General features: G+C 34.9%; 1 long non-coding RNA gene across 2 annotated transcripts in view; it reads right to left on the bottom strand.

The window, feature by feature from the left end:
- LOC110262168 (uncharacterized) overlaps positions 1 to 12,008 on the bottom strand; it is a 403,069-nt gene that overhangs the window by 203,298 nt on the left and 187,763 nt on the right. Inside the window, exon 4 of one of the 2 annotated variants that reach the window (XR_014813133.1) lies at positions 5,022 to 5,197. This is a non-coding gene — a long non-coding RNA (uncharacterized LOC110262168). Of the gene's footprint in view, positions 1 to 2,938; positions 10,738 to 12,008 lie in introns of those variants that run through there. The other variant, XR_002346823.2, reaches the window with a different exon arrangement.

Raw genomic sequence — 12,008 nt, 5'->3', positions numbered from 1 at the left:
TCAGATCCTTAACCCACTGAGCCACAAGGGGAACTCCTGCTTTTCCCTTTTTTAAAGAAAGATTTTTGGAAACTGCCATGAAGCACTTCCAGTTACATTTAACTGGCCAAAATTCTGCCATATATCCGCATTCAATTTGAAAGGAGTATGAGAAATGTGGTCACCATTCTGGGTAGTCATGTGCCTAATCCTAAATCAACAGCTATAGCATATTGGAAAGGGAATAGTAGATACTGAAGACATCTACAATTCTTTGCCATGTTTTCTCTTCATTTTCTTTTCCTTCTAGGTTAATATTTTAATTTTGGCTTCTCCTAAATCTGACCTTTAACTGTCTAAACCCAGATTCTCCGTTGACAGAAGAAATAGGAATCCCCAGGCATTTTATCTTATCTTGAAAAATTCTTATTTTCAAGAATTTTTTCTCAAAATTCATCCATAGCATTTTATGTGGCTGATTTTTAAAGTGGTAATATTGTCTATAATGTTTCTAAGTATATACTTAAACTTTTGCATTTGTGTATTTTATTAGTTGTGGGAATGAGATCAAATCCAGCTCTTGTAAAGTGATTAAAATTTTGTTGCCTTTCACTATGCAATCATAGCACTTAATCTTATATTATAATAAAATTAATTAGTGAAGCATTCCAGTGACATGACGTATTATTTGGTAGACTGTATTGCTCTCTCTTATCTTGGTGAGACATTATTATTTCTTTGTTGCACAAACCTCAAGCTTGGTTAGGTGACTTGCTCTCAAATGAAAACATTTTAGTGGAAGTGGCATGTTCACTTTTGAGCAGAAACCATAGAAATCAGTCTGGGATTCATCATGTTCTATTCTTATTCTGCATGACCCCAGCACTGTCCAGACAAGGCAGACCCCATCTGCATGGATCCTGAGTCAAGACAATGAGGAGCAGAATTATATCTGATGGGGGAGCATAAAGGACAGTTTTGTTGACTGTATCATAATCCTACCCATCCTAACTTTAAAAATCATTGTGGGGAGTTCCTGTCATGACTCAGTGTTAACCAACCCAACTAATATTCATGAGGACATAGGTTTGATCCCTGATCTTGCTCAGGGGGCTAAGGATCCAACATTGCTGTGAGCTGTGGTGTAGGTCTCAGATAATGGCTTGGATCTCACGTTGCTGTGGCTATGGCATAGGCAGGCAGGTACAGCTCCAATTTGACACCTAGCCTGGGACTTCCATATGCTGCAGGTGCCGTCCTAAGACAAATAAATAAATAAATAAACATCATTATGTCTAAATTTCAGGATTCCTCAAAGCCACTAGTCTCATCAACCAAACAAAACCTTGCTTTTCATATAAAACCTTCAAAATGCTTTCTCCAAAACAGAATAAAGTCTAAATGCCTTAACTTAGCCAATAATGATTTTTGTTCCTGATCTCTGCCAGATCATTTGGTAAAATCATGCCCCACAACTTCTACATCCAGACCATGTCAGCCTTCCTTCCGCCCCTGGAAAAAAAATGATCAAGCTTGTTTGAAGCTGATAACCCCTCCAACAGTTAGTTATCTCCTCTGCCTAAAGGCCAGTTTCCCTGACCTGAATATGTTGGTTGCTTCCTGTTGCTCAGGTCTCATCACATACATACTTGGTATCTGTATTTAAAGAACCCATTGGTTTATTTTTGCTCTTATTTCTGTTGCTTTGGGAGACTGACCTGAGAAAACATTTGTAAGGTTGATATCAGAGAATGTTTTGCCTATGTTCTCTTCCAGGGGTTTGATGGTGTCTTGCCTTACCTTTAAGTTACTTATGATGGAGCATGATAGTGTGAGAAAAAACAATTTATACATGTAAGTATAACTGGGTAAACATGCTGTACAGTGGAAAACTTACAGAACACTGTAAATCAGCTATAATGAAAATCATTATATATAAAAAAAGAAAATAAAAATAAAAAATAAAGAACCCTCCTTCTCTCAGTAACTCAATCCTATAACTCTATTTTCTTTATGCTACCAACAACATTTTAATTTGTGGTTCAAGCAGTTATTTTATGTCTCTTCTCACCAGTCTTAAGGTATTATGAGTGAAAATGACATTTATTGCCCAGAATGAAGTGGGTAATCCATAAATGCTTGTTGAATAAATGGTTGAGATGAGATATGACACCATTTGCTTGAGATGAGTTGATGAGAAACTCCTACTATTGATTCAGAAGAAAAATAAAGATATCAAGACAATTTCTATCATTGGCTAAATTTGCAAAGCTTTTCAGAGTAAGGCTTTAAAAAGATCATCACTTGGATGAATCCAGTATCATTTTCTCCAACCCTATCATCATCTATAAACATTTAGGCACAGATTAAAGCAGCTGATAATTCCACCATTCTGCAGCAATTGAAAATTCATGTTTCTGGTGCACTTGGAACTTTTAAATGAGGAGGAACATTATCAGTTAGAGAGAAATGTGATCATATTCAGCAGTAAAAACTCATATGGGCTAACTGCTCATTGTTCTGGTTAATAGAGTCAGTTCATATGTAAGCATCCACAAGGAAGAATGATTTATTCTCAGTTTCTTGAGAGTCTCCATCCAGTGTCTCAATAGTCAATTTAAAATGTCTCCTTTTCAATATGTAAGTGAGAGGATTTAAATTCAGCTGACAAGAGGCAAGCCAGTGTTCAAAGAGCAAACACTTGCATGATCCAAACTCTGACAATTTAGACTACAGCTGTGTAATAAAGAGGCCGCTGTGATTTATGAAAATTCTTTTAAGAGAAAATATTCTCTTGATTCTCATAGAGAGCCCACATAAAAGCATGTTTCAACATAAAAAATTTATCTAGTGGGAAAATTTCATGGGCATTAGAACAAGTTAGTTATAACTTCTAGAGACAATGCATGTTTGTAATCTTGTTTCTTCACCAAGATTCACATGATTTTTACATAATTAATAGTGATAAATGTTAAATAATTTATTAATAGTGAAGTTCTTATTTCTGTTCCAAACTTTCTACCAGCACAATTTTTCCTTTATCAGATGAAGTAACTTAATCCAACAAAATATATGCAAGACTTTTACAGTTAAAACTAAAAAATATGTCACAACTTCTAACCAAATTGACCTAAAGAGAAAATGCCATTTCAGTCAAAATCTTAGCAGGCTCTTTTTTGGTAAGAACTGTTTACCCAATTTAACATATATGTGGAAAGAGCAAAAGTCATAGCATAGGAAAAATCTTTCAGAGAAGAACAAGTTTGTAGGAGAGGCATTATCAGATTTCAATACTTATTAGAAAGATACTCCTCATAACACTGTGTTACTGGCAAAAAAATTAGATGAAAATACCAATGGAACATAATATAAAGTCCAGAAATAACACTCATGCTTACACTATTCATTATTTTTCAACCAAACCACCAAACAAACCCAATGATGGAAATAAAGCATAATTTCAACAGATGATGTGAGATAGAATAAATCCGTGGGGAAAAAAGTTAACATCAACCCATACCTCCTACCACACACAATAACTATCTCATAATGGATAGCAGACATAAAAATAAAGTGAAAACTGAAAACACTCTAGGAAAAAAAACATGGAAGAACATTTTTGAGGACTCTGGGTTATCAAAGATAACTTAGCGAAGAGACAAAATGCACTAACTGTTAAAACTAGCTGATAAACAGGACCTCATCAAAATTAAACACTTTAGCTCATCGAAAGACAAAATTTATAAGAAATGAAAAAGCAAAGCCCAGACAGGGAGATATTTTGGTGCAGATATCTAAGGAACGGTATCCAGATAGTATGATATAGTTTAACAAAGTAATAACTAAAAGACAATCACTCCTTGGGTAAGGGAGAGCAGACAGTTTACACAAGAGCATACATGAATGGCCAATAAATACTTTAAAAATATTTTAATATCATTATTATTCAATTAAATGCAGGAAATTCTGAGAGTTAAAAGCTCCAGGGAACTCAGTCATGGGAGACCCACACTTTTGTGAGTTTTACTTCCAGGAATCTGACCAGGTTCTTCCAGTAAGTCCCTCATTTATATCATTAGTATTCAGGAATATCCAAGTTAAAACTACCAATTTAGAAACACTGGAATGACTAAAATTTAAAGGAAAGCATTAAGAATTGATTAGGCTCTGGAGATACTGGAATACTCATACTTTCCTAGGAATATAAGATGGTTCCATCATTTACAAAGGCAGTTTGTTTCTCATACATCTAAACATGCAGCTACTCTATGGAAGTTCCATTTCCAGGTACTCATTCTGGAGAAATTATAACCTATTTCCACAAAAGGCGTATTCACAATATTCATGACAACATGCAGTTAAAACTGGAAATTAATGTTAAAAATAACTAAATTGTGTAGCAGTGGAAATAACCAAATCGTCAACATTAGGAAGAATAAACACATCGTGATATATTCTTACGGTGATATACTATTTTAAAAAGAAAGAAGCACTAGCATGAAGTGATCTCAAAAACATTATATTGAATGAACAGGTGTGATCTCAAAGCATGGGTGATCTCAAAAACATTATAGTGAGTGTAAAAGAAAAACCTAAAAAATTACTGGGAGACTCCATTATATGGCTATCAAGAACAGGTGAAATTAACTTACAGAGATTAAAAAGAATAGTCATTTTTTGGAATTGACTAAATGGGAGCATAAAAGAATGATCAAAATTGTTCACAATTTTGTTTTTTTACAAATTGAAGGTTTATGGTAACCCTTCATGGAGTAAGTTTATTAGCACCATTTTTTTACATGAGCACATTTGTGTATTAACATTGATCAAATTTGAGGGACTCCCAGTTCTGCATGTAAGGAGCTTGGAAGTTACCACTCAATCTTAACAAGTAAAAAGTTGAACATACTGAAAAATCAACCCCTGTTAAAGCAAAGAGAAGTGGGGCCATAGGGCAAAACACAGCCCCCACAACCCACCCCACCCCACCCCCAAAAAAAACTGGAGAGAGAGACAAGCAGGTATGGAGAATCACAACTTACCAGAACAGAAACTGGGGTTAAAACCTCTGTAGGAACCAGCACTGGGGGTAAGAAAACCTCAATTGTGGTTGACAAATTGCTGGAGACTCACTGCAGACAATTCTGAGAGTTCAAAACTTCAGGGATCCAGTCATAAAGTATCGCACCACGCTTTTGTGAGTTTTACTTCCAAGAACCTGACAGGTAAATGGTAAACGTCAGAGAAAAATCCCCTCCTTCTCCTGGCAGAGGAAGTGGGGAAGGAACCATTCTGAACTCTCCGAGCTTAATAAGGTTGGCTCTCAAGAGAAACTAATTAACAAGAGCCCAGTTTGCTGATGGAGTTCCATCAGAAAGTAACTCACTTGGGAGAAGGAAAATACCCAATTCCAGCTCATGATAGCCATCCTACCTAAGATGGGAGGGAAAAATATGAGAAACACTTGTGAAAATTCACCTTTCAGAGGCAAAGGCTGACAGACCAAGACCTAATCATAGGACTATGAAATGCTTTCCCTCCCTCACACCTCAGGACCATATTATTAAAGGTTATTTCTGGCAGTTCTTTTTACCTAGCACAGGCACACCTCATTCTTTTGCTTTATTGTGATTCACAGATAATTGTTTTTTACAAATTGAAGGTTTATGGTAACCCTTCATGGAGTAAGTTTATTGGCACCATTTTTTCAACAGCATCTGATCACTTCTTGTTCCTGAACCACATTTTGGTAATTCCTGCAAAATATCAGACTTTTTCACATTATTATATTTGCTCTGGTGATCTGGGATTAGTGATCTCCAATGTTACTATTGTAATTGTTTCAGGGCCCCACAAACTGCACCCATAGAGGAAAGCAAACTTAATTAACAAATGTCTGTGTTCTGACTCATTGGTTGTTTCCTGTCTCTCCTCAGACCTCTCTATTTCCTGACACAACAATATTGAAATTAAGCCAATTAATGGCCTCTATGGGTTCAAGAGAAATGGAGAGTTACGTGTCTCTCATTTCAAATCAAAAGCTTAGTGAGGAAAGCATGTTGAAAGCTGAGACAGGTTGAAAGTAGGCCTCTTGAACCAAATAGCCATGTTGCTAATACAAAGGAAAAGTTCTTAATGGAAATTAAAAGTGCTACTCCTGTGAACAAATAATAAGAAATCAAAACTCTCTTATTAATGCTGTGGAGAAAGTTTTAAATGGTTGGATAGATCATGCCAACCACAGAGTTCCTTTGAGCCAAACCTATTCCAGAGCAAAGCCCTAACTCTCTTCAATTCTATGACACTGAGGGAGGTGAGAAAGCTGCATAAACAAAGTTTGAAGCTGGCAGTAGTTGCTTCATGAAGTTTAAGAAAGAAACCGTTTTCATAACATCGAAGTTCAAGATAAAGCAGCAAGTGCTGATGTAGAACCTGCAGCAAATTATCCAAGAAGGTCTAGGTAAGATCATTGATGAAGGAAGCTACACTAAATAAAAGACTTTTAATGTAGATGAAGCATCTTTATATTGGAAGCAGATGCCATCTAGGACTTTCATAGCTAAAGAAGAGATGTCATTGCCTATCTTCAAAGCTTCAAAGGACAAGCTGACTTTCTTGTTAGGGGCTAATGCAGCTCGTGACTTTAAGTTGAAGCCAATGCTCATTTACCATTCCAAAAGTCCTAAGGCCCTTAAGAATTATGTGAATTCTACTCTGTCTGTGCTCTATAAATGAAATAACAAAGCTGGGTGATGGCACCCAGCTTTAACATGGTTTGCTAAATATGTTAAGCCCATTGTTAAGACATACTGCTCAGGAAAAAAAAAAAAAAAAAAGATTCCTTTCAAAATATTACTGCTCATTCACAATCACAATGCACCTGGTCACCGTGGAGGTCTGATGAAGATGTACAATGGAATTAATGTTGTTTTCATGGCTACTAACCTGACATCCATCCTGTAACCCTGGATAAAGGACTCATTTTCACTTTCAAGTCATTACTTGAGAAATAAAATTCAAAAGGCTATAGCTGCCTAGATAGTGATTCCTCTGATGCATCTGGGGAAAGTCAACTGAAAACCTTTAGGAAAGTTTCATCGTTATAAACCCCACTAAGAATATTCTTGATTCTTGGAAAGAGGTAAAAATAACATTAACTGGAGTTTGGAAGAAGTTGATTCCAATCTTCTTGGATGACTTTGAGGGATTCAGGTATTCAGTGGAAGAGTAAATGTGGATGTGGTAGAAATAGTAAGAGACCTAGAATTAGAAGTGATGGAATTAGTAGCTAACAATGTGACTAAATTGCTGCTATTTCAGAATAAAACTATAATAGATGAAGAGTTAAATCTAATGTAAGAGCAAATAAAGTGGTTTATTGACATGGAATCTACTCCTGGTGAAGAATCTTTGAAGTTGTTGAAATGACAACTAAGGATTAGAACAGTACATAAACTTAGTTGATAAAACAGCAAGATTTGAGATAATTGACCCCATTTTGAAAGTTCTACTATGGATAAAATTCTATCAAACAACATTGAGTGCTACAGAGAAATTGTTTATGAAAGGAAGAGTCAGTTGTGTGGCAAATTTCATCGTTGTCTTATTTTTTAAGAAATTGCTGCTGCAGTCACCCCAAACTTCCCCAACCTTCAGAAATCACCACCCTGATCATTCAGCAACCTTCAACACTCAGACAAGACCCTCAACCGGAAAAAAATATTATCACTTGTGAAGGTTCAGATGATGGTTAGCGTCTGTTTGTTTGTTTGTTTTAGCAATAAAGCATTTTAAAATTAAAGTATGTGCATTGTTTTTCTAGACACAAACTACTATTACATACTTAGTAGACTTAGTATAGTTTAACATTTACATGCACTGTGAAATTAAAAAAAATTTCTGTGTCTTAACTTTATTGTGATATTTACTTTATTGCTCTAGTTAGGAATCAAACTTGCAATAGCTCTAAGATATTATTAGGTATTATCTAAGCCATATACGTCTGGCTCTCAAAAAAAAATTATTAAGCATACTAAAAGGCAAGAAAAAAATTTGATTATTTTCAGCTTGAGTGTCAGGTGAAGGAGATTCAGTGATTTTTCCCAAAAAAAGTTATTCCAAAACTTTGAGGAAAAAATTTAAATAAATGTAACCAAGAGAAAAGATGGACTCTTCATCTTTTTTTTTTTTTTTTTTTTCTCTCTTCAGCAGTGCCAACAGCATGTAGCAGTTCTTAGGCCAGGAATCAAGCCCACACCACAGCAGTGACCCAAGCTGCTGATGTGACAACACTGGATCCTTAACTTGATACTCTACTAGGGAACTCCCCTATGTCTTTTAACTTAATGTTAAAAAGCAATTTTGCCCTGGTAATTATTAACATATTTGATTTTATTTGGAATATTTTATCTATTTCTTTGAGGAAGTTATAACTTTAAAGATAGAAAATGACAAGTTATTAAAGATACCTATTTTCAAAGTAATACTTCCCTGAAAGAAATACTAAAATCTTTCAAATAAAAGCAAAAGTAATATTATGTCAGTGAATATCTCAAATGTGGGTAGATACATTTATTAGGTAGGGAAATGAGATCTGAAGCATTTTTATGCAAAAAAATTGAAGTATAATCAGTGCTAATATCTCTTATTGCCTTTCAGTATGCTTTTTTCAGTTAATTTATTTTCTTAATCTCCTATATTGTAGGTTTATGTGGCTGCTATAAAAAATTAACACAGTGGTTCAAAACAACAGAAATTTATTTTTTTCACAGTTTTGAGGGCCAGAAGTCCCAAATCAGAATGTCAGCCAGATTGTGCTCTTTCTCGAGGCACTTGGAAGAATATTTCTTGCCTCCTCCAACTTCTGGAGACTGCCAGCTTTCCTTGACTTGGGACTGCATCACTCCAATCTCTGATTCCATATTCACATTGACTCTGTCTCCTTTCTATGCGCCTTACAAGGATACTTACCATTGGATTTAGGACCCACATACATAATACAAGCTGACACCCACATCTCAAGATCCTTAACATAATTTCACCTGCAAAGACCCTTTTTTTCAAACAAGGTAAATTTTACAGGTTCTGAAAGTTAAGACACGGGCATATTTTTAGAGGGGTCATCCTTCAATCCACTACTGTATCAATTAATATCAAATGAGCATTACCCTGTGCTCATCACTTTGTCTGAAGTTACATAAGAAGGCATAGAGAATGATCATCTTAAGGTCTTGGTTTATATACCAGCTCAGTCTCTTAAGCTGAGAATGAGTATGTTACTAAAACTTATGTTTCAGTAATCTATAAAATGTGGATTAATAAATAATATCTAATCAAACATTATTGGGGGAGTTAAATAAATTAAGAACAATGAAGTGCGTAGAACATTTCCTGGCATAGATTAAGTGCTGAGGATATTTTTTCTATCATTTGTTCAATAAAAAAGAAACATTCCCTGACTTTAAGGTATTTTTATACCATCAGATCTACACTAGAGGGAAAAAGTACAGTCCCAACTTATCTGGCACATATTTGGAGTTTAGGTCTCATCCTGGAAACTATTTACCTTCCTAGCTATTTTTGTTCCTCTTATATTGCTAAAACAATGTTTGTGTTCTTGCTTTATATCACCTACTACTGAGAAAAGCAGATCAGAAGAAAGATAAGTGGCTTGAGAAAGATAGCCTGGAATTAAAGATTTGACATCAATAACTGCACTAGAAAATCACCCATAGGCCTATTTTTCCTTCCCCATCCCTGCTTCCTGCCCACCTCCCTCCTTTCTATCTACTTCCACCTGGTTCATAGGCATATTACCAAAACAGCGTATGACGGAAAGAAGAAACATCAATAAAGTAAAATAATAAAGTGCAATAAAACCAAAATAGATTTGTCTTTTCCAATAAACAGACTTTCTGGATTCAAATTATTCTCCATTCTGCTGTGAGGCCCCAACTGATGCTCACAGCAGGTGGATGAGCAAAGCAAGTCAGTTCTCAGCAGTTGCATGTTTATACTCAGTTGCACTTGCTTCAAACCCTATTTGTTTAAGTAAACATTATGAAGATTAAAAATTATTAATGTGAAAAAAGACAGTTGTCTTTATAAAACTTAAGTTGAACTATTTAGCAACATTAGGTAAATGTAAGTGTGTATTTTAAAATTGTTTCCAAAATAGTCACAAGCCAGACCACAATAAAAGATTGGGGTCAGTGTGGGGAGAAGAATCATAAAAACCTCAGTAAGTTCTGCATTCCAATGCTTCACTTTAAAAGATTAAAAATGGAAACTGCAATTTAAGTGAAAACATGCTCTTTGGGATTCTAGTGAGTGAAACCAAATCAAAGAAAACGCTTTCATCCATTATCAAGCGATTAGCCAAGGCAGAGTTTCTGAGAGCTGCTGTAACAAAGTACAGCAAAGTACAACAAACCTGGTGGCAAAACAAATAAAAAATGCAAACTTTTCATTTGTTTTTTTGAGAGGCTGTTAGTCTGAGATCTTGTTTCCTTTTTGGAGGTGCTCAGGGAGAATCCAGTCCACACTTCTCTCCCAGTTGCTGGGTGTTTCCAGGAATCCTTTGTGTTCCTTAGTTTGTAGATCCTCTAATCTCTGACTCCTCTTCACGTGATTCCTTCCACCCCCTCTTTGTTCCATGTGTCTGTCCTTGTCTCTTCTTAAATGGACATTAGTTGTTGGATTAGGGTCCACCGTAATTGAGTATGGCCCCATTTTAATGAGATGACATCTTCAAAAACCCTGTTTCCAAATAAGGTAACATTCCCATGTTGTGAATGGATATGAATTTTTGAGGGACATTATTCAACCAAGTGCAGCTATAAATTCCATTTGTATTTATATATTTTGGAAAAAAATGAAGGCTTAAAGTATGCTTCTGTAAGTTTTACCACCACCTTTAAATTATTTTTCAATTAACCACATATCCCAGTTGCATTACCTATAAAGAGTAAATGATTTAGATCAGAAAAACATAAACTATATGGGACTATAATTGGTCTATACATGGGAGCAATGGGGTAAGTTATGTAATTTTTATCGTATTAAAACCTAAGAAATAAAGAGGGGAGAAATAAATATAAAACAAAGAAAGAAAAAAATGTTAAAATATAAAAAAGCACATAAAAATCAAGAGATAAAATTGGTTTTTTGAAAATGCCGGAGAGGGTGTGGAAAAAAGAGGACCCTCCCACATTGTTGGTGGAAATGTAAATTAGTGCAACCACTACAGAGAACAGTATGGAAATTACTTTAAAAACTAAAAATAGAATTGCCACATGATCCAGCAATCCTACCCCTGGGCATATATCTGGACAAAACTATAATTTGAAAAGATGCATTTACCCCTATGTTCATAGCAGCACTAGTCACAATAGCCAAAATATGGAAGTAACCTAAATGCCCATTGACAGACCCCAAAAAGATAAAGAAGATGTAGTATACATATACAGCAGAACACTACTCAGCCATAAAAAAATAATGAAATAATGTCATTTGCAGTAACATGAATTGACCCAGTGATTATCACACTAAGTGGAGTTAACTGAGAAAGAAAGACAAATACTATATGATATTAATCATATGTGGACTCTAAAATACTATATAAATGAACTGATTTACAAGAAAGAAAGAGGCTCACAGACACAGAAAATAAATTTATGGTTATCAAAAGAGAAAGGGGGAAGGGGAGGGATAAATTAGGAATTTACACCACTATACATAAAATAGATAAACAATGTATAGCACGGGAATCTATATTCAATATCCTAAAATAAAACTATACTGGAAAAGAATATGAAAATATCATTTTGCTATACATCAGAAACAAATACAACATTGTAAGTCAACTATTTTTTAATAAAAATGCTATTTTTTTAAAAAATTGACACTTTTGAAAAGATTATTAAAATCTACCAATATTTAGCATGACTGATAAAGACAAAAAAGAAAATACAACTTTAGTACAAGGGACATAAAAGGGGACCTCACTACAGATGCAACATCAAAAATAC

This window comes from Sus scrofa, chromosome 8 (assembly GCF_054392235.1).
Source record: "Sus scrofa isolate SSC_HxYL_T2T_F1_AM1 chromosome 8, Sscrofa_HxYL_maternal_Yorkshire_Landrace_v2.0, whole genome shotgun sequence".
In the NCBI taxonomy this organism is placed as follows: Eukaryota; Metazoa; Chordata; class Mammalia; order Artiodactyla; family Suidae; genus Sus; species Sus scrofa.
This window is presented reverse-complemented; position numbering and strand designations above follow the sequence as displayed.